At 41.1% G+C, this 27728-nt stretch overlaps 1 pseudogene; it reads right to left on the reverse strand.

Moving 5' to 3' along the window:
- Positions 1 to 19375: 19375 nt before the first annotated feature.
- LOC142204572 (N-alpha-acetyltransferase 16, NatA auxiliary subunit pseudogene) lies at positions 19376 to 20435 on the reverse strand (annotated as a pseudogene).
- Between the last annotated feature and the right edge of the window lie 7293 nt (positions 20436 to 27728).

Below are 27728 nucleotides of genomic sequence, written 5' to 3' on the forward strand. Positions count from 1 at the left end.
TTTTTTTAATCCTCTGGCTATTTAGTGCCCCCTGGTGTCCACTTACCTGCAGAGATGGCTGCTCCAGTGCCTGGTGTTCTCCTTCTTCTTCGCCTCGCTGCCGCTCCATGCTGCTCTTCTCGCCTCGCTGCCCCCTGAACACGATCGCTCAACCCTACATAAGAGTCTTGATATCTAGCTTTTTTGGTTTGCACCCGTATGAGCAGTGCTGCAGGAGAAAATATATATATATATTTTGGGGAAGTTAGCCCGGTAGCAGTAGTGGTGCTGACCCAAACCGTCAAGAAAGGGTCACAAAACGTGCAGCAAACTGGTTTATTTAGAAAAACAGGAAAAGAAATAAACCTTGACTTCAGGCACAAAATAAACAAAACAAAATACAGCCTTAACTTCAGGCTAAAACAAAATAAAAACCTGCTCGCCTGAGCAACTAACTAAACAGAACTAATAATCTAACTATATGTGTGGCTTACTACCAGCCACTTGAACAAAACAGGAGCAATATAGTCTCACCGGACCCAGGGTTACAGGACAGAACCATACACCTCCTTTCACCTCATGGAACTCCCCTGCAATGCAGGAGCTGTAGCCTTTTTCTGGCTCAGTAATGAGCCAAGGATCTACACCTGGGCTGAGGCCTACTCCAGATCCACCCTGGACCACACATATGTCAGAAACCTGGGACTGATATATCTGGACTCCAGCACTCTGCCTGTCACCTTCTTATTAATGCCCTGGCATAAGAAAACATAAATGGGTTGCTTTTATTTAAAAGGAACCCATCATCACATACAGTCCAACCTTAAAGAGGTCATCCAATTCCAGACATACATTTTTTATTGCATAATGAAAAAGTTATACAATTTTCCAAGATCCTTTTTGTATCAGTTCCTCGTGGTTTTCTATATCCGTCAAGACTTGAACCCAGAGACTTCGATATCCCAGGCTGTAGCTCCTCCATTTGAGTTATTCAGCCTCCTGGACAGCTCTCTTCCTGATCTGAAGCCTAGTTCCCAGTGTCTCTAATTTCATTTTCCGCTTCTCTGGTTTGCTGCTCCCTGTTCCTTAACTGAACTTCCTATTTAAACCGAGCCTTGCACTTCCTGCTTTATGAGATTACTAGCTGGTACCCGCGACTTCGTCTGCGGTGATTGTAGAAGTGGGTAAATACAGGTGTGGGTAAGGTTTTCGTACTGTGTATAAGGGATGGGATATGAAATGTAAGTTTGTATCTTGTTTTTGCTATAATTCAGAGAATACGTGAGACTTTTGTGTTGAAGTTAACTTGTATTTGAGCTGCTATATATACGGTGTTGTGAGAAACTTTACATAGTGACTTTGGGACAGACGTATTTTAAGTTAACCCTTTCCCGCCGATGGCATTTTTTGATTTGACTCCCCTCCTTCCAAACCCCATAACTTTTTTATTTCTCCGCTCCCAGAGCCATATGAGCATATGAGCCAGTTTTTTCTTCCTGATGCCACCATTATTTATTCTATATCATCTACTGGGAAGCAGGGAAAAATTCAGAATGGGGTGGATTTGAAGAAAAAATTTTCTTACGGGCTTTGGTTTTACGGCGTTCACTGTGCAACCAAAATGACCTGTCCCCTGTATTCTGTGTTTCGTTACGATTCCGGGGATACCAAATTTATATAGTTTCATTTACATTTTGACCCCTTAAAAAAAATCCAAAACTGTGTTAAAAATTTTTTTTTTTGAAAAGTCGCCATAGTCCGACAGCCGTACCTTTTTTATACGTGCGTGTACGGGGATGTATAGGGCGTTATTTTTGCGGGGTCGGGTGTACTTTGTAGTTCTACCATCTTCAGGAAATGTTATTGCTTTGATCACTTTTTATTCAAATTTTTATCAGAATCAAAACAGTGAAAAAAATGGCAGTTTGGCACTTTTGACCAATTTTCCTGCCACGGCGTTTACCGAACAGGAAAAATATTTGTATAGCTTTGTAGAGCGGGCGATTTCGGACGTGGGGATACCTAACATGTATGTGTTTCACGGTATTTAACTACTTTTATATGTGTTCTAGGGAAAGGGGGGTGATCTGAATTTTTAATCCTTTTTAATTTTTTTTATATTTTTTTTTACTTTTTTAAAACTTTTTTTTGATTTATTAGACCACCTAGGGGTATTGACATGGGTGGGCGGTGTCGCGGATTGTCAGAGCGGTGGGGGTCGGCAAACATGGCTGCTCCGGAGCATTAAAGAGAGCCTCCTGGAGTATCGTTAAGGTGAGGGGTAAAGTGGTAAAGTATATGTGAATGTGATTGTGTGGGGTTAGGGGCTAAGCTGTAGAGGGTAATAGGAATTTTGGGGCTTGCTATGGTCCAAAGTGTGTGAGATTGCAGAGATGGTGGTGTGAGTTTGGGTTTTGTGGGGGTCCTGGCACAAACATATGTGCGCTATTGTGACGAAAAGTAGCCTATTGCGCAATCGGGTGTATTAGCTATGTTTGTGGAAAATTTCAGCCAAATCAGTGGAGCGGGTTTTGCGTGATTGAGGAACAAACATCCAATCACACAAACCCACAAACTTTCACATTTATAATATTAATAGGATTTGTGCTCTGCCTGTAATCTAGTTGCTGATACTGACGTTCATCTTGTGCATCGACCCCTGGCTTCCTCCTAACTACAACCTCCTCTCCTTGATCTCCAATTTTGCTACTGCGTGACCTCCTGATACTGATTTGGCTTGCTGACTACTCTCTCATCTGACATCTTGGTACTGCGATATTTCCTGTTTCTGACTTGGACTGTATGACTATGTTATATTGGACCCCTACCAACTCCTGAAAACCACCTGCTATTGCATCTTCCTCTGCTTCTTGATTTCCATCTGCCTCTACACTTGCTCAGCCTAGGAACCAACCAAGGGCCAAACATGAGACAGGTCCTATACCTGTCTGTTTTGCAGCATGGACTCACTAATGAGATTAATGGGTCCATGGAGGGCATGGACGGTACATGGATATCACCCCTGTGCCTTTCATTTTCTCACAGACCTGTAAGGGCACACATTCAAAGGAGAACAACTCAGGCGCGGTATCGTATCTAACACGAATGTTTCTCTTACATTTGCTTGAATATCAAAATCTATTGACAAGTAATAATTAGAGATGAGCGAACAGTGTTCTATCGAACACATGTTCGATCGGATATCAGGGTGTTCGCCATGTTCGAATCGAATCGAACACCGCGTGGTAAAGTGCGCCAAAATTCGATTCCCCTCCCACCTTCCCTGGCGCCTTTTTTGCACCAATAACAGCGCAGGGGAGGTGGGACAGGAACTACGACACCGGGGGCATTGAAAAAAATTGGAAAAAGTCATTGGCTGCCGAAATCAGGTGACCTCCATTTTAGACGAATAGTGGATTTCAAATCCGGGTCATATGAGAATGTGAACTTTGTGACTATGAGACAGGGATAGCTGTACAGGCAGGGATAGCTAGGGATAACCTTTATTTAGGGGGGAATGTTATTAAAAATAACTTTTTGGGGCTCTATCGGGTGTGTAATTGTGATTTTTGTGAGATAAACTTTTTCCCATAGGGATGCATTGGCCAGCGCTGATTGGCCGAATTCCGTACTCTGGCCAATCAGTGCTGGCCAATGCTTTCTATTAGCTTGATGAAGCAGAGTGTGCACAAGGGTTCAAGCGCACCCTCGGCTCTGATGTAGCAGAGCCGAGGGTGCACTTGAACCCTTGTGCACCCTCGGCTCTGCTACATCAGAGCCGAGGGTGCGCTTGAACCCTTGTGCACACTCTGCTTCAGCAAGCTAATAGAATGCATTGGCCAGCGCTGATTGGCCAATGCATTCTATTAGCCCGATGAAGTAGAGCTGAATGTGTGTGCTAAGCACACACATTCAGCTCTACTTCATCGGGCTAATAGAATGCATTGGCCAGCACTGATTGGCCAGAGTACGGAATTCGGCCAATCAGCGCTGGCTCTGCTGGAGGAGGCGGAGTCTAAGATCGCTCCACACCAGTCTCCATTCAGTTCCGACCTTAGACTCCGCCTCCTCCAGCAGAGCCAGCGCTGATTGGCCGAATTCCGTACTCTGGCCAATCAGCACTGGCTAATGCATTGTATTGGCGTGATGAAGCAGTGCTGAATTCAGCTCTACTTCATCGGGCTAATAGAATGCATTGGCCAATCAGCGCTGGCCAATGCATTCTATTAGCGTGAACTGAGTTTGCACAGGGGTTCTAGTGCACCCTCGGCTCTGCTACATCAGATTGCTACATCTGATGTAGCAGTCCCGAGTGTGCATCAGATGTGTAGTTGAGCAAAACTGACTCAGCACTGCTAAGTCTCTGCATTCGCATAGGAATGCATTGGCCAGCCTTCGGCCAATCAGCGCTGGCTCTGCCGGAGGAGGCGGAGTCTAAGGTCGGACCTGAATGGAGACTGGTGTGGAGCGATCTTAGACTCCGCCTCCTCCAGCAGAGCCAGCGCTGATTGGTCGAGTTCCGTATTCTGGCCAATCAGCACTGGCCAATGCATTTCTATGGGGAAAAGTTAGCTTGCGAAAATCGCAAACTGACAGGGATTTCCATGAAATAAAGTGACTTTTATGCCCCCAGACATGCTTCCCCTGCTGTCCCAGTGTCATTCCAGGGTGTTGGTATCATTTCCTGGGGTGTCATAGTGGACTTGGTGACCCTCCAGACACGAATTTGGGTTTCCCCCTTAACGAGTTTATGTTCCCCATAGACTATAATGGGGTTCGAAACCCATTCGAACACTCGAACAGTGAGCGGCTGTTCGAATCGAATTTCGAACCTCGAACATTTTAGTGTTCGCTCATCTCTAGTAATAATATCCCCCCCCCAAAAAAAAAAAAAAACAGAACAAACAATGAAGAGAGATGAAATGAGAAATATTTGCTTATTTTATTAATTCCATTTAACTTTACAAACACCATTTTCTTAGTCTTGGGGATACTCCTTAAGGTCTTGAGCTCCTTTAACTACATATTGCATATGAATGATGAGCTCAGTACTTACTGTGTACTGTCTGGAGGGTGTGAACTATCTGCTTTCTGAAACAGAAGCATTATTTTTTTCTAACCAACTTTCTCTAGCAACTCAAGATACAATTAAAACCTATTTTCGAGTTCTCCTTGTGGCTTAGGTGTCCTTCACTAAACTCTGGCACATTCTTATTTTCAAAATTAGAGAAGCCGGCGAGTCTCAGCAGATTACACAATACGATTTCTCAGGTTATGTTTACCAATCTCACACAAGATAGCCTGCAGTTTGCATTTGACTCATCACATAAAGTACCTATTAAGAGGCGGCAATTTTATGAAAGCAATCTGCAATCTTTTATTCAATTGCTGTTTATTTGTATTTTTTTAAGCTCTCAAGAATGCCGAGAGCAGACTGCTACCTCCATTGAGGCAATTGTTAGTTTACAATAATGAAATAATGCATAGCTCTTGTGCCATTATTGCCTAGGAAATTAGGTAACTGACTTTCTAATACCCAGCGTGCTGAAACTATAGTGAGCCACTTAACCCAAAGTAATGGAGTATTGACTAGATACAGTGATATGTGCAAAAGTGCTTCAGTCAGATTAAAGGAAGACAAGCTGTATGCGGGAAAGCTCTGTTCATATGTTTTCATACCAATTGATCTATACTTTACTGCAAACTTGCAAACTTTTAATAAGCACATACTTCAAAAAAAAACTTTAATAATCTCTCAATCTTAACACATGCCTGCCGTTTCCGGGGATTTTTTAATATATGCTGTCATGGGGATGTAAGTTATTTCTGGCTATGATATGACATATTCTGCAGTTTTCCCCTCTACATGCCTTAACTCTAGTTATCCCTCTTTCAGCTGATGAGTGGAGGTCAGCTGCCATACACTGCACACAGTAAGTACAGGAGAATCTGCTCTATAACTGGTTTTCTCTCTCTCGCACTCTCTCTTTTCTATAGATATGAGAAATCAGAGTCATGAGACTTCCAATCTGTTTTAACAGTGACTTTCACAGTGAAAGTCATTTTAACAGAGGGATAACAAGCAGTGAAACCGTCTGATATGAGCAGAAACCATTTCTTCTTGGCCAGATATATTACAAACTTTATGTTAATCATCTATACTATTCATTTAGCATAAAATGTGTTAAATGACTATTTAAAATAAATAACATAATACATAAATGCATCTGTGCGTGGGTATATATATATATATATATATATATATATATATATATTTACCTCCCTCAAACCAAACAGTCAAGACAGAGACACAAAATGTGCAGCAAACAGATTTACTTGGAAAAAAAAACAGGAAAATAAGTAAACCTTCACTTCAGGCACAAAATGAGCAATATAAAATACAGCCTTAACTTCAGGCAAAAACAAAATCCTGCTCATCTGAGCAACTAACTAAACAGAAAGTACAACCTAACTATACGTGAGACTTACTACCAGTCACACAAACAAAACAAGCACAATATTGTCTCATCAGACTCAGGGTTACAGGACAGACCCAGACGCCTCTTCTCACTCCCTGGATCTGCATTGGAGTACTGGATATGCAGCCTTATATGTCCCAGTAATGAGGCAAGGACTCACACCTAGAGCTGAGGCCTATTCAAGACCCACACTGTACCACACATAAGTTAAAACCTGAGGAAAATCGCTGGAATGCCAAATAACGAGTTTGTTGTTGTCGCTGATGATCTCCATCAGCTCTGCTTTAGGAGAACCCTCTGACTTCTGGCTATCTTCATAGATTTCATTGTTTTAGAATTTTGCGACAAATTAGAATTTCTTTTTCCCAGCATGTTTAAAATTGGCAAACTGCCAATTTGGATTAAAGGTGTTTTCCCGTCCAGTGGGTCAGCACTGCCTGGTGCAGATGAGATAATATGCAAATGCATGTACAGAATGGACTGAGGGTTAGTTGAGTGTTTACATAGAGAGATAACAGACCTGGCTTTATCAGAACTTGAGATAAGCTGCTGCAAGAGCAGTTTAATATAGTATATGAACATAAATTCATAACAGTCATGAGGCCATGTCATTTACTGGGAAAAAAAAAGTAGCCTATGTATTAATCGAGGTTACAAACTGTCCATGTGCCAAATTTCATCTAAATCCGTTCAGCCATTTTTGTGTGATTAAACTTTCACACTTATAATATTGTAATATTGGAGGAGGATTAGTAGGAGGCTATATATATATATGTAATGAAAAATGTGGTCTATACATATATACAAGGACAGAACTATTTATTAGTCCAGTAATATAGTTATGGATCCAATGACTGATCCTTACAGAGAGATCAATAAGGGCCCCTTCACACGGCGTATACGCTCACTGCTTTGGAGCGTGTAAACGTTCCGTAGCAGCGGCGTCTAAAAGCAGATCGCATTGATTTCTATGGGAGCCGGCATACGCGCGCTCGCCATAGAAATGAATGGGCTGCTTTTTCCATTCATTTCTATGGGGAGCGCGCGTCTGCCGGCTCCCATAGAAAACAATGGGAAGTGCTTTAGACGCCGCTGCTACGGAACGTTTACACGCTCTAAAGCAGTGAGCGTACACGCCGTGTGAAGGGGCCCTAAAGCTCATATTTTTTTATTGCTTATATAGTACCATCAAAATCCACAATAATCTACAGAGATTACCACATCAGTCCTTGCCCCTAAATCTAACCACTTCTCCGTCAATCACTCAGTATGCTTTCAGAATATGAGAGAAAACCAAAGTTCTGTAACTGGAGGAAACCTACAAAAACACTGGCAGAACATACAAACGTGGTTATATTGAATCCATGACCCAAGTGTGATAAGTCACTCAGAGCAGTTCTTTGTGTGTATTCACAGCTCTGCCGGGTTTTTCTTTTTTCTGCTATAGGAAAATGGAAATCACAACGGCGACAATCCGACATACCAGAAGCGGATAGACCCCACTTGGGTCAATCAGATACTTGGGTCAATCAGATATCTATCTTGTTGTCTGTCATTTTGTTGGACAAAAAAGTTGTATATTCAGGATTTGCAAGGCCCCAAAAACCTCCAATGCAGATGTAGAACATAGCATTAAAAGAAACATGTACAAATCCTTAAATACACATCATCTGCATCAGTTCTCTGGTTATCCAGGACCATTGTCCAACCTGCAGAGGTGCTGTGTATGTCATTGTAAGTCATCGGCGCTCAGAAGTACATGGAGCACATGGCTCCTAAGAAGAACCTGCTTACTGCAGCGTACTATTACAGCGCAGGGCAGGAAGAGGTTAATTGCTGGCTGACATTATGAGGGAGCATCTGCAAATAAAAGGGGTCTGGTTATGTTCTTCATATGGGGAATGGAGGAAACTGATAGTCGTGAAGTGTTTGGTGCTGTGAGGGGAACATTATACAATAAAAACAGCACTTTGTGGATTGTATTATGAGGGCAGAGGGGAATCTGGCAGTAAGTGGCTAATGTAACAGGATTTAGTCTTGGTATAGTGGTCAGCGGGTGATGTGACAGTATTTAGTATAGTACTGGTATAGCGGTCAGCAGGTGACATGACAGTATTTAGTCCTGGTATAGCAGTCAGTGGCTAATGTAACAGGATTTAGTCCTGGTATAGCAGTCAGTGGGTGATGTGACAGTATTTAGTCCTGGTATAGCGGTCAGCAGGTGATGTGACAGTATTTAGTCCTGGTATAGCGGTCAGTGGCTAATGTAACAGGATTTAGTCCTGGTATAGCAGTCAGTGGGTGATGTGACAGTATTTAGTCCTGGTATAGCGGTCAGCGGGTGCTGTGACAGTATTTAGTCCTGGTATAGCAGTCAGTGGGTGATGTGACAGTATTTAGTCCTGGTATAGCGGTCAGCAGGTGGTGTGACAGTATTTAGTCCTGGTATAGCGGTCAGCGGGTGACGTGACAGTATTTAGTCCTGGTATAGCAGTCAGTGGGTGATGTGACAGTATTTAGTCCTGGTATAGCGGTCAGCGGGTGCTGTGACAGTATTTAGTCCTGGTATAGCGGTCAGCGGGTGACGTGACAGTATTTTTTTTTTATTTATTTTTTTTTTTTTTTAATGTAGATTGTGAGCCCACATAGAGCTCACAATGTACATTTTTCCCTATCAGTATGTCTTTTTTGGAATATGGGATGGAAATCCATGCAAACACGGGGAGAACATACAAACTCCTTGCAGATGATGTGACAGTATTTAGTCCTGGTATAGCAGTCAGTGGCTAATGTAACAGGATTTAGTCCTGGTATAGCGGTCAGCGGGTGATGTGACAGTATTTAGTCCTGGTATAGCGGTCAGTGGGTGACGTGACAGTATTTAGTCTTGGTATAGCGGTCAGCAGGTGGTGTGACAGTATTTAGTCCTGGTATAGCGGTCAGCGGGTGATGTGACAGTATTTAGTCCTGGTATAGCGGTCAGCAGGTGGTGTGACAGTATTTAGTCCTGGTATAGCGGTCAGCGGGTGACGTGACAGTATTTAGTCCTGGTATAGCAGTCAGTGGGTGATGTGACAGTATTTAGTCCTGGTATAGCAGTCAGCGGGTGATGTGACAGTATTTAGTCCTGGTATAGCGGTCAGCAGGTGGTGTGACAGTATTTAGTCCTGGTATAGCGGTCAGCAGGTGATGTGACAGTATTTAGTCCTGGTATAGCAGTCAGTGGCTAATGTAACAGGATTTAGTCCTGGTATAGCGGTCAGCGGGTGATGTGACAGTATTTAGTCCTGGTATAGCAGTCAGTGGCTAATGTAACAGTATTTAGTCCTGGTATAGCGGTCAGCAGGTGATGTGACAGTATTTAGTCCTGGTATAGCGGTCAGCAGGTGGTGTGACAGTATTTAGTCCTGGTATAGCAGTCAGTGGGTGATGTGACAGTATTTAGTCTTGGTATAGCGGTCAGCGGGTGACGTGACAGTATTTAGTCTTGGTATAGCGGTCAGCGGGTGATGTGACAGTATTTAGTATAGTCCTGGTATAGCAGTCAGCGGGTGACGTGACAGTATTTAGTCCTGGTATAGCAGTCAGCGGGTGACGTGACAGTATTTAGTCCTGGTATAGCAGACAGTGGGTGATGTGACAGTATTTAGTATAGTCCTGGTATAGCAGTCAGCGGGTGATGTGACAGTATTTAGTCTTGGTATAGCAGTCAGCGGGTGATGTGACAGTATTTAGTCCTGGTATAGCAGTCAGTGGGTGATGTGACAGTATTTAGTATAGTCCTGGTATAGCAGTCAGTGGGTGATGTGACAGTATTTAGTCCTGGTATAGCGGTCAGCGGGTGATGTGACAGTATTTAGTATAGTCCTGGTATAGCAGTCAGTGGGTGATGTGACAGTATTTAGTCCTGGTATAGCGGTCAGTGGGTGATGTGACAGTATTTAGTATAGTCCTGGTATAGCAGTCAGTGGGTGACGTGACAGTATTTAGTCTTGGTATAGCAGTCAGCGGGTGATGTGACAGTATTTAGTCCTGGTATAGCGGTCAGTGGGTGATGTGACAGTATTTAGTATAGTCCTGGTATAGCAGTCAGTGGGTGACGTGACAGTATTTAGTCCTGGTATAGCAGTCAGCGGGTGATGTGACAGTATTTAGTCCTGGTATAGTGGTCAGTGGGTGACGTGACAGTATTTAGTCCTGGTATAGTGGTCATATTTGATTACTTTGTATGTATATAAACATTTTTTAGTCTGGGGAAGGGCATGTGCCTTGTTGCTTTTGCATCTGATCTTTAAAGATGAGGCACAGAAGAAACCAGTTTGCCTATGCAAAAAAACCTTACAAATTTACAAACAACCACTTAAAAGACATTAAGGCTGCGTTCACACAGAGTTTTTTGGTCAGTAATTTGGTCAGGAAAAATCCGCTCAGAAAAATTCCTGAGGCGGTTCTTTGAGGCGTTTCCTGAAACGTTTTTTGGAATTTGGTCAGGAATCCGCCTCAAAATCCTCCTCCAAAAAACGCCTCACCATACATTCCTATGTAACCTGCTTTTTTTTTTTTTCCGCTAGCAGAATATCCATAAGTGGATTTTTCCGCTAGCGGAAAAAAAAAGCAGATTACATAGGACTGTATGGTGAGGCGTTTTTTGGAGGAGGATTTTGAGGTGGATTCCTGACCAAAAAACTCTGTGTGAACACAGCCTAAGTACCAGTGATAGGCACTGCAGCACATCGAATTAACAGAATGTGACTATGTTGTATGTACAAGTGGGGCCCCACTTTTAATTTTGCCCAGAGCCCCATTTTGTCTAAAACCGGCCCTGGATGGGATTAACCAGAATCTCATTCACTTTGCTGGTACTGTAAAATGCAGTGTTCTTTTTCTGCTGCGTTTCCACAATGTGGGGCCTTAATTGAAAGGTTTTTGGACTCTGTTTGTCTGGAGGGAGACTCCTGTGTAGCCGCTATTTGAACACAGAAGTAGTTTTATGTTTTTATTTCCAGTTTCAAGAAAAGGAGGCTTCATTTTTTTACTTTTTGTCTGCATAAAAGCCCTAGAAGCACTTGTGTTCATGTGGGCGAAAATTTTTGCTGTCAACCTATTTGCAAAATCAATTGCAATGAATTAAATATGCAGCAAAGTCTGGTGCTGCCAACTGAAAGAAATCTGTGCCTTATACTGTAGTGTATGCTGCAGATTTGTAACTGGGTTTCTTTTAGATTTTTGTGTAATAAACATATCATTTAGCATCCCAATAATGCATTGAGTGGTAAACCACATGTGAATATTCACGAATCATGTACTGGATCTTGTAATCTATTCCCCTTCTTCATGTTTGGAAACAGAACATTACTGCTCCTGGATATGTTCACCTACTTTAGTTGTATACAGTAGGTTATGAGAGGGTGACAGGCCAAGTGCTGGAGTCCCTCTATATCAGCCCCAGATTCCTTACTTATGTGTGGTCTAGTGTGCGTCTGGAATAGGTTTTGGCCCCAGTTGTGGGTCCTGGAATCATTACTGGCCCATAAAAGGCTGCAGAGCCTGCACTTCAGGGCAGGTCCTGGGAGGAAAGGAAGTGCCTGGATCTGTCCTGACACTGAGAGCCTTGTGATACGGAACAGTGGGTTTTTTGTTGATTTGTGTGGCTGGTAGTAAGCCACACTTACAGTTAGTTTTTCTGTTTAGCTATCGCTCAGACCAGCAGGATTTTGTTTGACATTATTTTGCCTGAAGTTAAGGCTGTATTTTATTTTGCTTATTTTTGTGCCTGACATAAAGGTTTATTTATTTGTTTTTCTTAAATAAGCCACTTTGTTGTAAGATTTGTGTCCCTGTCTCTGAATGGTTGGGTCTGCACCACTACTTCTACTGAGCTACCTTCCCCACAAGGTCCTAAAAACACTTTTTAAATAAAATATAATCTTTTTATCATTACTATGCAAAATATTCCAATAGAATTCATCAATGTATACAAAAATTGTAAATATATACCAATTCTACTTATAGGGGCTGCATCAATACAGTCAAAAAACACTTTTTATATTTTTGTTTTATTAAAAAGTCCAATTGCTGAACACATCACTCCTGGATCTCAAAAGATTATGAATAAGAAGAAGCAATTCCCAAGCCATAGAAAATACAATATATAATAATATAATAAACTTGAATAATTCAAATGATAAATTCCCATCTACAAATTCCTGTTACGGGATAGGGAACCTTTGGCTCTTCAGCTGTTGGAGTGGAAAAAAAAAAACAACCTTATAATATACCTATGTATTGAAGGTCCCAATAACACTAAGTTCACACTAGTGCTTAGTACGAGACTCTGTCCCCCATTCTTCTTAAAAATGGAGGAGAGAAAAGTCCTGCAAGGAGGACTTTTCTCTCCGCTGTTTTCAGCTGAAATCGAGCAGACGCCATTATAGTCTAGTCTAGCTTCCATGTGTAACCGTTATTTAAATGGATAGGGTTTCCATTTTTCAGATCCCTGTGGGGACGTGAACTCAAGTGTGAACCTAGCCTAACTCTGGCATTCTCATTAGGCTTCATAGAGGTCAGCGCGCACCTCCCATGAGGCGACCTGAAGCGACCGCTTCAGGCGGAGCTATGCCAGGGCCCCGGGGGGGCGGCATTTTTGCTTACCTAAGCCAATCCAGGACAAGCTGTCCTGGACTGGCTTAGCATCACCGTCTCGGCAGCCCGGCATGGGAAGCGAGTGGTGGATTGGGGAGGCCCTGTGGACGAAGCGCTGCTCAAGCGGCCTCCTCTCACGCTCAGGCAGAGAGCAGGTCCTCTCCCTGATGTGAAGAATATAAAGCTCTAAAACTCACCAATACACTTGAGTCCAGAAGGGTGCACGATCACATATCCTGGGTCTCAAGGATAAATTCCAAACCGAAAAACGTTTTTTCAATAAAGTTGGTCCGTACTCCTTGTGTCTCGTTATTTTCTTTTAAAATTTAGCTTTTAATAATCCATTAAAAAGGCATACAGTCCAAAAAACAAAAACACACTAGACAGTGACAAAGAGTAGAAAATTAAGTGTCCATAGCAATAAAAAATATATATGTATGTATGCCATGACTAAGGGGTCTCTTCCCCGAAACGCGTTGGAGTTTTTTTATTGCTATGGACACTTAATTTTCTACTCTTTGTCACTGTCTAGTGTGTTTTTGTTTTTTGGACTGTATGCCTTTTTAATGGATTATTAAAAGCTAAATTTTAAAAGGTCCTCTCCCTGCCTGCTAACACCACTCTGCCCCGCCCCCCTTCACTCCGCCCCGCTGTATATCCAGTAGAGATAAGTCAATCAATTCAGCATGAAACTAATTTCCCTAGTAGGACTCACAATCTAAATTCCATATCAGTATGTTTTTGGAGTGTGGGAGGAAGAGTACCCAGAGGAAACACAAGCAAACCTCTTTCAGATGTCATCCTTAGCTGGGTACACACCTAGGACTCCAGTGCTGTTAGACATCAGTGCTAACCACTGAGCCACCTGGAAAACTGAAACATCTATGATTTGTCCAATGTGAATCACTCAATCTGGTGGCCAGCATCTTACAGATTTTAGGAGCTTTGTGGCCCCTTTGTTCTAGTGATCTATGGTGTTTCCTGCAGTCTGTGTATTTTCACTATGTTTTGTGCATTCTACACTATAATATACTAGAGATACGCTAGCTCTAGATTATACATTTATTTATATGTAGTGTTTTTGTGCTTGTCATGTTTCAGCTCGTGTTGTCTTTTGCTGTTCCCACATCCGTATCTGTGAGATATAATACCACATGTCTATGAAGTGATAGAAGATATGTAATGATTTGTCTTCCTCAGCTGGCAGCGACCTACCACTGAAATCTAGATTGATGGCACTGTTAAAGAGTATATTAGAGGTTTTATTTATGAGGCTTTCACATTACCACCAAGGAAAATAAGTTGTTCACTTCCTGAAGCCAGCCAAATGAACTTATCACTCTTACTTTGGTTGTCCTGGATGATTAATACTTCCTCACAAAGGTACTAAATTCAGATCGCCAGAATCGGAAGAATATTCTGCACATTGCATTTGTCATATTGGAATTTTAAAAACTTTGTTATCGCACAAGGTCATGGAGGACTGAATTTAAGAGAGATCTGATTCGCTCCGTTTCGGTATCCTGTAATTTCCGCTTGCTATTGTTGTAAATAATGCAATTACTAACAAGTAACTTTATATCCATCTACATTTTGCAAATCACAGATGCCGGATAATTTGGAGTCTTGATTGAACTCATTTTCCTAAAGTAGAGATTTTGCCAGAAAAAATGTTTCCTGATTGACTTGAACGAATTTACAATTCAAATTCTACTACACATCTTACTATCTACGCGAGATGTTTCCTGTTAATACATTGTGGGTTTGGGTATTTTGCTTTTTGTTTATGTAGTTTATAGGGAGTCTGTCACCAGGGTGAAGTATATAAAACTAACAGCACCTAAAGCTCACCAGACTAATTGGTTTCTTTCCCCAGTCCTTCCATAATTGGTGCATGCACCCATAACATCACAGTAACACCCCAAAGTGTGTGCCAATTCATCATTGAAAATCTGCAGTCCCATCACATCCAAGTGTATGGTCCGGAAACTTCCGAAAAGTTCTGCGCATGTACCAGTTATACAATATGCAACAAGAATATTAGGCCAGGTGAGATTTCAGCTTAGCCCCCTGCTCCTGTCAATCAGGGGAGGGGGGAAGGAGGTCAATTACAGGGCAATGGGGTGTAGCAGTTTGGCGCATCAGAGACTACATTGCTCATTTGATATTTAGAAATAGAAATATCTAGCTAATGGAGTCTTGAATTTTTAAGGGAAAACAAGGTGAGCTTCAGCTATGTAACTCTGCTGTCAGTTTTATATGCTTCAACCTTTAAAGGGGCTCTATCATTGGGAAAAGTCATTTTAGCTAAGCACATACTTGCATAGTCTTTAAAAAGGCTATTTCACATGAACCTTTTGTATGTAAATTGCCTCAGTAGTTTTTTAATACATTTGTTTTCATTCATATGCTAATTAGCCTTCTCCATGCACCCCGGAAGTCTCATCGTGCACCCTCTGCTATTCTCTATGTATATGTACAGCAGAGGCTGCTGTGCTGATGACTCTGCTCTCACACACATAGAGAATAGCAGAGAGTGCACATAGACAATTTCAGGGTGCACAGAGAAGGATAATTAGCATATTAATAAAAAAAAAACCGACTTAGGCAATTTACATACAAAAGGTAGGTGTGGAATAGCTATTCTAAAGGCTATGCATGAAAAACTGTGATGCATTTCCACCGCAGGCTTTTTTCTCTAGCGCTCTTTGGCTTTTCCTTTAAAGAGGACCTACAAGCCCAATAACATACATCATCTGTTGTCACCCTGATAACTTTGGTGTTTTGTGTATCCAAATCTTTTCAGTCACTCCAAAGATATTAGCCCATTAAGTGTTGGATCAAAGAGAAAAATCAGGGCACACTATCCAAGTGGGTGTAAAACGGTTGTGTCTCTAAGGACGGGGTATGATAGATATAGTATATGTATATATTATCTCATATGCCATTATGCAGTGTTATTACCCACTTGGCTAGTATACCTTAATTTGTATTGTTATTAAAATGGCTTATATCTATGGAATTGCTGAACATATATGGATAAACCAAACAACAAAATGCTCAGATGCTCGCTATCAGATGAGGTATCCATGTTTCCATCCACATTGCCCATGTACAGATGGAGCTGAGGATGGTGGACTTTATTTGACTGTACAATACTTCTTGACTTTCTACAGACTGATGTACAGTAATAAGTTATTTTACTGTCAAATACTGATATGGTTTACATGCAGTGACAGACTGGGATGTCTAGGGCCCACCAGTGGAATTGTTTCTAGGGGCCCAACCATCAGAACCCCTGCAGACCAGCAGTACCGAGACAGGGCATTTAAAGGTAATAATATGTTGGGAGCCATCCTGCTCACCCGTTATATATTACGTGCAACAACGCACTACCTAAACCTACTGCTACACCCTATATGGCAAGTGAACAGCGTGGCTCCTAGAAATGTTACCATTACCTGTACCATTACCTACTCTACTTTGTGCCCCCACACAGTATTACATGCTCCACAGTAGGGCTTTCACACACAGTATTATATGCTCTATAGTAGGGCCCCACACACAGTATTATATGCACCACAGTCGACCCCCACACAGTAGCCTACAAAGTATTATATGCACTATAGTAGGGCCCCCACATACAGTATTTTATGCTGCACAATAGGTCCCCACACACACAGTATTTTATGCTGCACAATAGGGCCATCACCCCCACCAAGTATTATACTTACTTGAAGTCCTACATCCCACGAAGAGCAGCCACACGTCCTCCTCCATCTTCTGACTGCAAGCGCTGATGACTCACATCATCAGCGCCTGCGTCAGGGAAGAGGTCACACTCTGCAGTCAGTGTAGGCCGTAAGCCGCTGAAAGGAGCGATCGCTAAACTAATGGGGAATCCTGTACCAGATTCCCCGTTAGTGAGTGATATAGGCAACCGGCGACCAGGATGGCGGGAGGTATGCAGGTGCATTGGTCAGGGACCTGATTGGGATGGTCAGGGGCCCCTGACCAATGCATCTGCATTGGCAAAATAGTCAGGACTCCACTGAGGGATTCACCAGTTCCCCGATGGGCCAATCCAACCATGTTTAGATGTTTAAAAAGCTAAATGCCGATACCTCTAAAAGATATTACTTATCATGTACTGGTCCCAAATTACAACCTGTATTATGTTTTAAAGTCACAAATCTGCTGGTCTTACTAGAAAGGCAACAAGCTTGTTGTAGTACAGCTTAGAGGATTGCTTATTCTACTTTCAGAAAATTCATCCTTTATGGCTTCAGATAGTGACTTCAAATATAATAGATTTCTTATTTGCCACACAAGTTCTACTATAATGTATAATAACTTATTTATGGAAACTTTCATCAAATTTGCACGTTTCGATTTATATTTGTTACCAAGATTTTTATTTCGTATTGATATACATTAGAACAATTTCTTACTATTAGGTCTACATGCTATGGTCAGCATAGGTGATCAACAACTTTAGTTAACGTATAGTTGTCCCAACAGTCATCTAGTTGTTAGCCTACTTTATCTTTGGCTTTTGGCATATCTCTAAATCGCATAATAACATATAAGTAAAATCTCACATCAAAAACTGACTTCAGCAGCAATACAGAAATAGAGAAATAACACGTAAAATCAAACATCAATGAACTTCATACCCTGAAAGCTTGACTGTTCCGAAACAGTGCCGAATACGATGTGTAACCTTTGATGTTCAAAGAATTATCCCTTTAAATTGTACTCGTGTGATATTTAGGCGCTGTAAAAACTTCCGTGGACGGAAATATTTTTGCTATTTTTTTTTGTTTAGAAAACTATTGCAGATGGAAGGAAAGTAAAACAACATAAAAGCGACATAAAATCAGAAGAAATGAGCCAAAGATGATAAAATCTAAGAAGGTGAAGTTACAATAAAAAAAGAGAAGCTCAGTTTTAGGTAAAAAGAGTTTTTATGGCAGGGCTATAGATTGAATTGAAATGTCAAAGCATCATTATTTCATGTCACTCTGGTATTTTGTATGAAAAAAGTCCTCCAGGACCATTTATAAATGGCACAGCTGTACTCGGCAAATGGAGCTGATGTGCGTGTGGAGTTGATTGGAACAAATGAAGTCAAGAAGCCAAAATTACTGGCACCTTCCTCAAGCGGCAATTATGTGTTAGTCTCACTATCCTTCCCAAAAAGACATGTGTAGACTGTTGGCTTCATTAATCCGTCACCTGGAACAGCTAATGATGGAAACTGTAGATCTGGTAAAGCAAAAATAAAATGCCCAAAGTAGGATTCAGCCAAAATTCAACCTAATAACTGACTCGTATCAGACCGCATTCAAAAATGGAAAATAAGCAATAGCAACATCTGTTTGTCGAAGCTGGAAATGAGAGATGTTCATTTAGACCGTTCCCAAGAGACTCCAACACTCGAGACACCAGTTCGACACCGAGGTCCCAAACATCAAAATAATCTCTATATCGGATTCATCCATCCATCAAGTCTTTTTTTTTTATTACTAAACATAAAATCAACAGTAAAAACGGCAGAGGGTGCTACATATTGTCGCAGCAAGAACGATAAATGGCTCGTTCTGCCTCATCAAATGCTTGAAACACTTTTTTGTTATTTTTCTGTTTAGAACCTGGACAAGGTAAATGAGTTTTATGTTTTAGTATGGTTTGTAATGATCATTTATTCTAACACAATACACCGAATATTCTAAAAATAAAATCGGATATGCATGGAAATAAATCCAAGAGTTTAGCATGGTTTTTGTGCATGACCTTGGAAATACTAGAGTGAATGACAATTGACATGACAGATTTGTCACTATAGTTGGATGACAGGGATGCATCAATGTATTGCGTTATCTCGAGCCATGAAGACAAGGTAATAATAATCACTAAGACTCTTTTACACTTGCGTTCTGATCATGACAGAAACCCCAATAGGTTGCTGCATCCGACACATAACAGATACCACCGGCACTCAACAGGCGTCTTTGATTTAAAGCAGGGTTCTAGCATAGTTTCTACTTTAATGTGAAAAATGACACTGTATGCGGCACTATTCTTCATATCAAACCTACCAGGATTGCTGATGGCAGTCTAACATACGGAGATGGACACATGCGGAGCACAGGGTTGCAAAAATTCTGGAACACCAACACCATTATGAACTCTTTATTATTATGATATCATATAGAAACTCTTGAACTTTATTACATTTCTGTACCTATCCTACAATAACTATACTAGTGTATCTATAAAAGAAGTAAGAAGAACATATGAAACCTATAGAAGTGTAACAATGTCAACCTGTTGATAACTATTCGTTCTCTAAACTTGCTGCCTGTAACAAAGTTTAAGATCAATCTTCTAGGTGAAACTGCTCTTGGATGGCGCTCACAGAATTCATCATAGATCTCAAGTCGCTCTTCAGTGGTGGCAGGATGCAAAGCTTTCTCCAGATTTTCATAGTATTTCCAGTGTTCAGGATTGCGGTTAATAAGTGCTCTAAATACTTCAGCAGCTTCTTTTCATCTTCCAAGCTTTAAATACACTTCACCTTTGATCTCTTCCACCTGCAGCTTGTCACAGATTTGTTTCTCATGAGCCTCAATGTGATCCAAAGACTCTTGGAAAAGATTTGCTTCTCTCATCACCTGGTTCTGGTACAAGATTAATTCACTATATTCATATTATATTTTATTTGGGGGTACCTGCTGAGTCTTCCTGAATTCCTCAAGCAATTTTAAGGCCATTTCATAGTCTAAATGGTATGCTATGGCATAACCAATCCATGATGCTCGTTGCATTTGGCGCAGTTGAAGAAGCTGATATCTGGTTTCCCGATATCCTTCCAAGTCCCTCATCTGTATCTGTAGTAATGAAAGGTCCCGCAGTATCTGCAAATTGTCCTTGTCCAGTTTAAGAGCATTCCTATAACACTTAATTGCTTCATCGTACTTCTTATCTGACTTCTGAAGAAGACCATAGACATGCCAACAAACATGGCTCTTCACATCATTGCGGAGACCTTTACGTACAAACTCATAAGCTTCTTCTTTCTTATCCAGACAATTCAATGTCAGTCCTTTCATTGCCAGTGTTTCTCCATGTTCTGCAAACCGTGGGTTTGAAAGGATCATCTTACAAAATTTCAGCCCATTCTTGTACTGTTTTTGTTCATAGCATTTCAAGATCCTCTTAAAGAGGTTGTTCTCCTTGGGGGGGAGGGTGACAACCGGCATGATGACTCCGTGCTCTGCCCGCCCCTCTCGGGGGTCTCCAGGAAGAATCCCCCTCTGTCGGAGGCCGCACTACAAGACGACTAAATGTTGATAACTAATATAATGCTGCAGTATATCATACAACAAAGGCCACAGAAAAGCCATTGAGATGATTGAAGTTATGCTAGGTTCACACCTGCATTGGGATTTCCGTTCTTCAGGTCTGCTTGGGGACAATGGAAACCAAATCTGTTTAAAAAGCAGTTACCCTAGTTACATTATAATGGGGTCTGCCAAGTTTCTGCCTGAAAAATGCGGAGAGAAAAGTCACATCCCAAGCGGAATGGGGATCCGCAGATGTGAACCTAGCCTTAGTTGAGTTAACATTCTGTGACACAATGTTACATTAAATATTAGTTTAAGGTTTATTCAGGTCATGTTTTTTTACATCCATTCTACAGATGCAAAAAAAATCTGTATACACAGACATCAAATGCTAAAAAAAACATGAAATCAGATTTGTTTCTCTTTTTATTGACAGACACAATACGCCATACTTTGTTTTTGTGTCCTTAAAAAACTGACAAAATTGTTTCGTTTTTTTTTTAAACATGGATGTCTAAATAAACATATGGCCATCCGTTTGCATCCATTTGCAAACCTTTTTATCAAAACATAATGATTTTGTGATATTATGTCACAAGATGTTTATCCTATATTTGTCAGTGGTTGTGTTATGCATTGCAGCCATTCAAGGGTTTTGCAAGCACGTTACAATATTGTGCTGAATTAGTTTTAGGATAAGGGAGAAATGTCATATTGCTGGGTCTCCACTTGATCAGTAGAACAGTGGTCGGAAAGTTCTTTGCATCCTCCCTGTAAATGACTTTTTACTGGTTTTCCATTTACTGCAAATCAATTCAGAAGTGAATAGTGTGCTGGTCCTGCAAGCGCGCTGGCATTAATTCACAAGGAGGATGCAGAACACTTTTAGCCCCCATTCTCCTAATCTCTGGGGAACCCAGTAGTTGAATTCCCAGTGATGTAGCACCTATCACCAATTCTGTGACTAGGAGATAAGTGTCTGTAATGAGACAACACCTTTAACCAAAGGATGGGCACAACTGAAACAGGAACTCTTAGGCCTGGTTCACATCTGCATTCAGTTCAGTAGTCCACATTGGCAAGCGGTGTGCACTGAAAGCACACAGACCCCATAGATTATAATGGGTCCGTGTGCTTTCCGCTCATTGTCCGCACGAGTCGTGTGGACAGGAAAGTAGATTATGAAGTACTTTTCTGTACGCATGCTCTGTAGTAGTCTATAGGGTCCGTGTGCTTTCACTGCACACCACTTGCCAATGTGTTCGGCAGTCCGTTCGCGGGGTCCCCAAACAGATTATCGAACATAGATGTGAGCCAGAGTTATAGAGCTGCACTAAGCTGACCAGACCAATTCCAATTTTATTTATACAGTTACTTTATTTTGTTAATATGTCACAGATACAATCACCAACAGTATTTCTATCTGAAAATATTAAGTGCCCATTTTTCCTAATCATGGTCTTAAGCAGTTCAGATTATAATAGTGATTATTATAGTGATTATTATTATAGTTATTATAATAACATTCTAATTTGAGGTTTACATCTGTCTACATTTCCCATTCTAATTGTTAACTATGTAGTCACGAGATAAGCAAAAAAAAGAAGAAGGGAGGCTCTGCTTTTTTCTCCAGAAGTGTTGCGACTCTTGTGCTTAGGCTGTGTTAGGAATCAGATGTGGCTCAGAAGAGATAGTGAGAACCAGAACCAGAAAGGCTGATCAGAAATAGCAAAACACAGTGCTGGGCATTCAGTTAATCCGGGACCACACCAAACCCAACCCACCAGAGATGTTCACCAGAGCCCCTGATGGGGATCGACTTTGAAGCTACTGCCAGGCAAGGTGGCACAGGCTGAGGTAAGCTAGAGAACAAAAGCAGGAACTGGGTGCAGTTACCAGCAATGTCCAATATGAGGTGAAGGTCCAAAGAACCAGAAGGCTGTGGTGATCAGTAGATAGCAGCAGAGTACCAGAGAGATGTTGTTCAATCCAGGTAGTCATCGTGAGGTCAGCGCAGTACAGAGGATAATCTAAAAGGGGGGTCAGGAAAGCCGGGTTGGTAACAAGAGAGCTGAGTGGTACAAATTCAGATTCCAGGTGCAGAGGTCTAGAGCAGGGGTGCTCACACTTTTTCAGCGTGTGAGCTACTTTATTAGCTGACCAAGGCAAAAGATCTACTAGGGTGGGGCCAGGGGCGAACCTGTGGGCGGGGCCACGGGCGGGCATGTGGGCGGGGCCAGGGTGGGCCTATGGACGGGGCTGGGCGGGCTGGTGGATGGAGTGGGCGAGTCTGTGGGCGGGGTCAGGCATGTGGGCGGGGCCGGGCGGATCGTGAGAGCAGGAGACAGTGGCGTTCTATGGCCACCGAGGGATCCCCGGTGTCTGTTTGTTCACAGCGCAGGTTGAGAGTTATCTCTGGACACTGGCAGGCTGGGGCTGCCCCGCCTGCCAGTGTCCGGAGATGACTCTCAGCCTGCACTGTGAACAAGCAGACACCGGGGATCCCTGCATCCCGCGATCGACCCATACGTCCTTTGCGATCTACCAGTAGATCGCGATCGACGTATTGGGCACCCCTGGTCTAGAGGAAAGCTGGGGTCATCAACAGGAGAAAACACAGTACATATTCAGGAGGCAAGAGAAGAGTCAGAATTCAAATCAGGGGGTCAGGATAGAGGCAAACAGGATACAAGCACAGGAGAGCTAACTTCCAGAAGAACTGTACAGCCAATGGTAACCCGGTGCAACCGTCATTCTTAAATGAGCTCCGGCCTGCCAACTGACCCCCGACACCGGAAGTAAGGTGTCCGGCTCAGGAGGAGGGGACAGGCAACCCCCACTCCATGCTGCAGAGGTTCCTGTATGACTCCTGAGACGCAGAAGAAGCGGAGTGGACGCGGCAGAGAGGGCCAGCAACCTCTGCACTTCGTTGCAGAGGCCCCGGCCCCACTCCTAACAGGCTGACTCTAATGTATGGAACTGAGCTGCAGTACTACTCAAAGTACACTGACAAGACTGGAGGTACTGTATATACCTGACCGCTTTAGTTAATCTCATAACCCCTTTTAAGCATTAACTGTCTTTTGTAATCCATCAAGCACTTGTTTTGTATGTAGCCATTTCAGTATAGTTGAAGGTCTCCTTTCACACACATATGCTTCCTCGATTCCACACATTATATTTCATTTGAAATTATTACTGTAAATGGCTGTAGCAATCCTAAACACATTACTTGTCCCGAAAAAATCGTAATAAACAACAAAGTATTGGATTGATTCAATCCAGCGCCCTTAATTCCTAATTACAATGTCACTTGCCTGAGAACCGGTTCAATCATCTCATACGCCTTAATGTATTGGCATCAGGCTGCAGAAAAAAAAAAAAACCCTCAATTGGCATTCTGATCCGGTAATTTCTATAGAAAAAAACAGACTTTATTTATACCAACTAAGGCTGATCAGATGTGATGGCATTTGAATTACAATTCACTTTGTTAAAAAGGAATTCATTTCAAAGACCTGAGGAATTTCTATCAAAGCGAAAATCTTCCAGGCATTCTACTGTCCGGCTCGGATTAAAATGAATGCAGTAAAACATCAGACCACAGTATCCCCCTGGGTCTTCAAACCTAGTTTGCACCTTTATCGGAGAGTACATCACTCAAGGACAACAGATTAACTGCATCTAAACAAACGTATCTGTGACAATTTAGACATGTAATATTCAGTATCTTTTATCTCGCCATTTCTTTTCCAAATCTTTTCAATAAATGTATTTCTACAACCCTCCTTGGGCTTCATCTTAACTAGAGAAAAGTCATTATTCTTCCTAAAGCAGCCAACCAGAAACCTGTTTTGCAACAGGGTTGAACGCAGTATATATGAAGATTCTATAAGATTTATGGATTTTTTTACACAACTGAATTGAGCTAATGTTTCAACCCGGCTGTAACTACTTGTGAAGGATTCAATGTTAAAAGGTCTTTATCTTATTCTCCCAACGCTCCCCATTCTCCACATACAGTATGAAAAGTGAAATATACATTAGGATTTCATCAGAGCGGTATTTCAGCTCATGGGGTAAAATTATTTATGCCTTATATTATATTAAGCAGTTGTGTAATACAATAAAATACAATAAATGTTGTATATTTGCTATCAGTAATAAAGAAATGGAATGTTTCTTAAGTTCTACATTTTAAAGGTATCTCCATCTAATCTTGTAAAGGGGTTATAAATATATTATTAATATTTTATTAATTAAAAATAGATTAAAATATTTTATTTTATAACATATTATTAATATTTAACAAATTAAAAATATATTAAAATATTTAATTTTATACACATATTATTAATATTTTACTAAATAAAAATATGTTAAAATATTTTATACACATATTATTAACCACTTCACTACCGGGCCAATTTGTGGTCCAGGACCAGATACATTTTAGGTTTATTTTGTACGTGCGGTTTTGAGGTCTGTAACATTTTTCTCGTATGTCTCAGTCAACTAATTTTTGCGTCTTTTTTCGGGGACACTTAGGGCTTTATTTTTATGTAGTTTTTATTTTCAAATGTGTTTTAATTCTTTCTATATCAGGGAAAATATAAACAAAATAGGAGGGAAATTGTGTCTGGTTTTCAATTTATAATTTTTTTTATTTAATAACACAAAGTGTCACTGAAAAACTTTATAAGGCTGTATTCACACTGAGTAACGCTGGCGTTTTTTGTGCTCATTTTTGCACATAGCGCCGCGTTAACACCGCGTATACACGGCGTTAACGCGGCGCTATGTGCAAAAATAAGCACAAAAAACGTCAGCGTTACTCAGTGTGAATACAGCCTAAAATAGTTTTTCCTCCCCGTTATGGTAATTTTTATTTTGTATGGTGTCGTCGGGGGTGGGGCTATAACCTTTAATAATGGCGTTTTATTAGCATATTATTAATTTTGTTAATTATTATTTTATTTACATTTTTTTAAAAACTTTTTAATTATATTTTTATTTTATTTTTTTTTCCCCATAAGGTGATAAGAGACCTTTGGGGACATCTGATCACTTTTTTTTTTGTACTGGAGGCTGATTTCTCCTATAACTGGGGCTGCTACATTTAACCCCAGTTGCAGGAGAAATCCAGCCTCCTGCACTCTGTATTTACAGTTACTGAGCTGATCTGAGTCCTGTAGAACCCAGCAGCTCTTGTAAGATGCTGCTCCCGGCGGATCACGTGACCGCCGGGTCAGAGGGCAACTGAATTATGGCAGCATCCATAGCTGTGTATACAGCGCTCATTGAGCGCTGTATACACAGCGATCGAGATGGCAGGGGAGGTAATAAATCTTCCCTGCCATCTCTCTGGGAGCTCCGGCTGAAGTTACAGCCGGCTCCCAGCTTCAGTAACTGCATGATCTCTGTGCAGCTACTGTGTTCTGACAGACGTACAGGTACGTCCTGTCAGAACTAGGCAACCACTATCCGCACGTATATACTCTATGAGCGGTCTGGAAGTGGTTAATATTTTACTAATTAAAATATGTATGAAATATTTTATTTTATACACATATTATTTATATTTTACTCATTGAAAATATATATTCAAATATTTTATTTTATACACCTAATAATATTTTACTAATTAAACATATATAAAAATATTTTATACACTTATTAATAATATTTTACTAATTCAAAATATATATTAAAATATTTTATTTTATACACACATAATTAATATTTTTCTAATTACAAATATATATTAAAATATTTTGTTTTATACACATATTATTACAATTTTACTAATTAAAAATAAATATTAAAATATTTAATGTATAATAATATATTATTATGTTTTTGTACGTGATTTTGGAGTGGCTATCCTTCCCTAAAAATGGGGAATTTTTAGATTAGGAACGGACACAGACCTGGTAGATAGGGGGGTTGAATCAGTGGTGAGATATAGGCTAATGGTGGAATGACTGACTGCTAAATGCCCACCTATATGACTAGGGTCAGATACCTACTCACCCCCTGCCCTTATTTAACCAGAGAGACTAGTGCCGTCCTAACAGTGTATCTGTTATGTATCAGCAACTTTATATACAGTGATGGCACTCCTAAAACGAATGGATGTGGAGGCAATGTAATATAGATTGGGGTATTGTAGACAGAGGTGTTGATTGATCACCTGCCAACATATACCTAGCAATACTTACCTCCTGACTTGGGTAGCCACACAGAATATGTAACACACCCAATTTGTTACCAAGAAGAGGGTGTTATCTAAACCCAAAGAGGGACTGAATAGGGACGTTTTTATATATTTGTATTTATTAAAAGTTAATTTTTATAATTGATTTTGACAAGTGGGGACCCTTTAAGTATTTACATTAGTTAGTATCCCTACACCCTTGTGTATTCATTCGTGGGAAGGAGTTGCCTTTAAAGGGATTCTTCTTAAAAGAATCCCTTACCGTTTGCAAAACAAATTGTACTTTGTAATGGCACCATTCAATACCCTGTGCAATGTACTGGGAAGCTGGAAAAAAAAATCAGAGATGGAATTGGAAAATAAATGCATTTGCGCCAATTTTTTATGGGTTTAATTTTTATTGTATTCACTATGAGGTAAAATGACATGTTACCTGTATAAAAGGGGCCGCTATGAGACATTTTACTGTCTGGAAGGTCCTTTCGGACATTATAGTGTGTGTACATGGAGCATTATACTGTTTGGGGGCAAGAAGGGTGTGTGCTATGCCATGGGGGGGGCGGCTCAAGTCAAACCTTTGCTCAGGGGCCCAGTCTTTGCTAGTTACACGTTACGTCCACACTCATTTGAACTTCTACGCCATTTGCTCTCATGCTGCAGCACAGGAGGCGTGTTCAGTTTCAATTCTTTGCTTAGGGTTCTTTTTTTTTTTTTTTTTTTTATGTAGATTGTGAGCCCCACATAGAGCTCACAATGTACATTTTTCCCTATCATTATGTCTTTTTTGGAATATGGGATGGAAATCCATGCAAACACGGGGAGAACATACAAACTCCTTGCAGATGGTTTTATGCCCTTGGCGGGATTTGAACACCAGGACTCCAGCGCTGCAAGGCTGCAGTGCTAACCACTGAGCCACCGTGTGGCCCCCTTGGATCTTGTTTTTGTACTGTGTTGCTCAACTATTTCCGAACTCTTGACTAGATGAGCTCCTGTTGTTGTTTGTCTTGTTTGCGTTCTGTGTCATCACCTAGATCTAGGTAGAGTTTTGCCCCCCAGTCG

The sequence above is a fragment of the Leptodactylus fuscus genome, chromosome 5 (genome assembly GCF_031893055.1).
Source record: "Leptodactylus fuscus isolate aLepFus1 chromosome 5, aLepFus1.hap2, whole genome shotgun sequence".
NCBI classification, from domain to species: Eukaryota; Metazoa; Chordata; class Amphibia; order Anura; family Leptodactylidae; genus Leptodactylus; species Leptodactylus fuscus.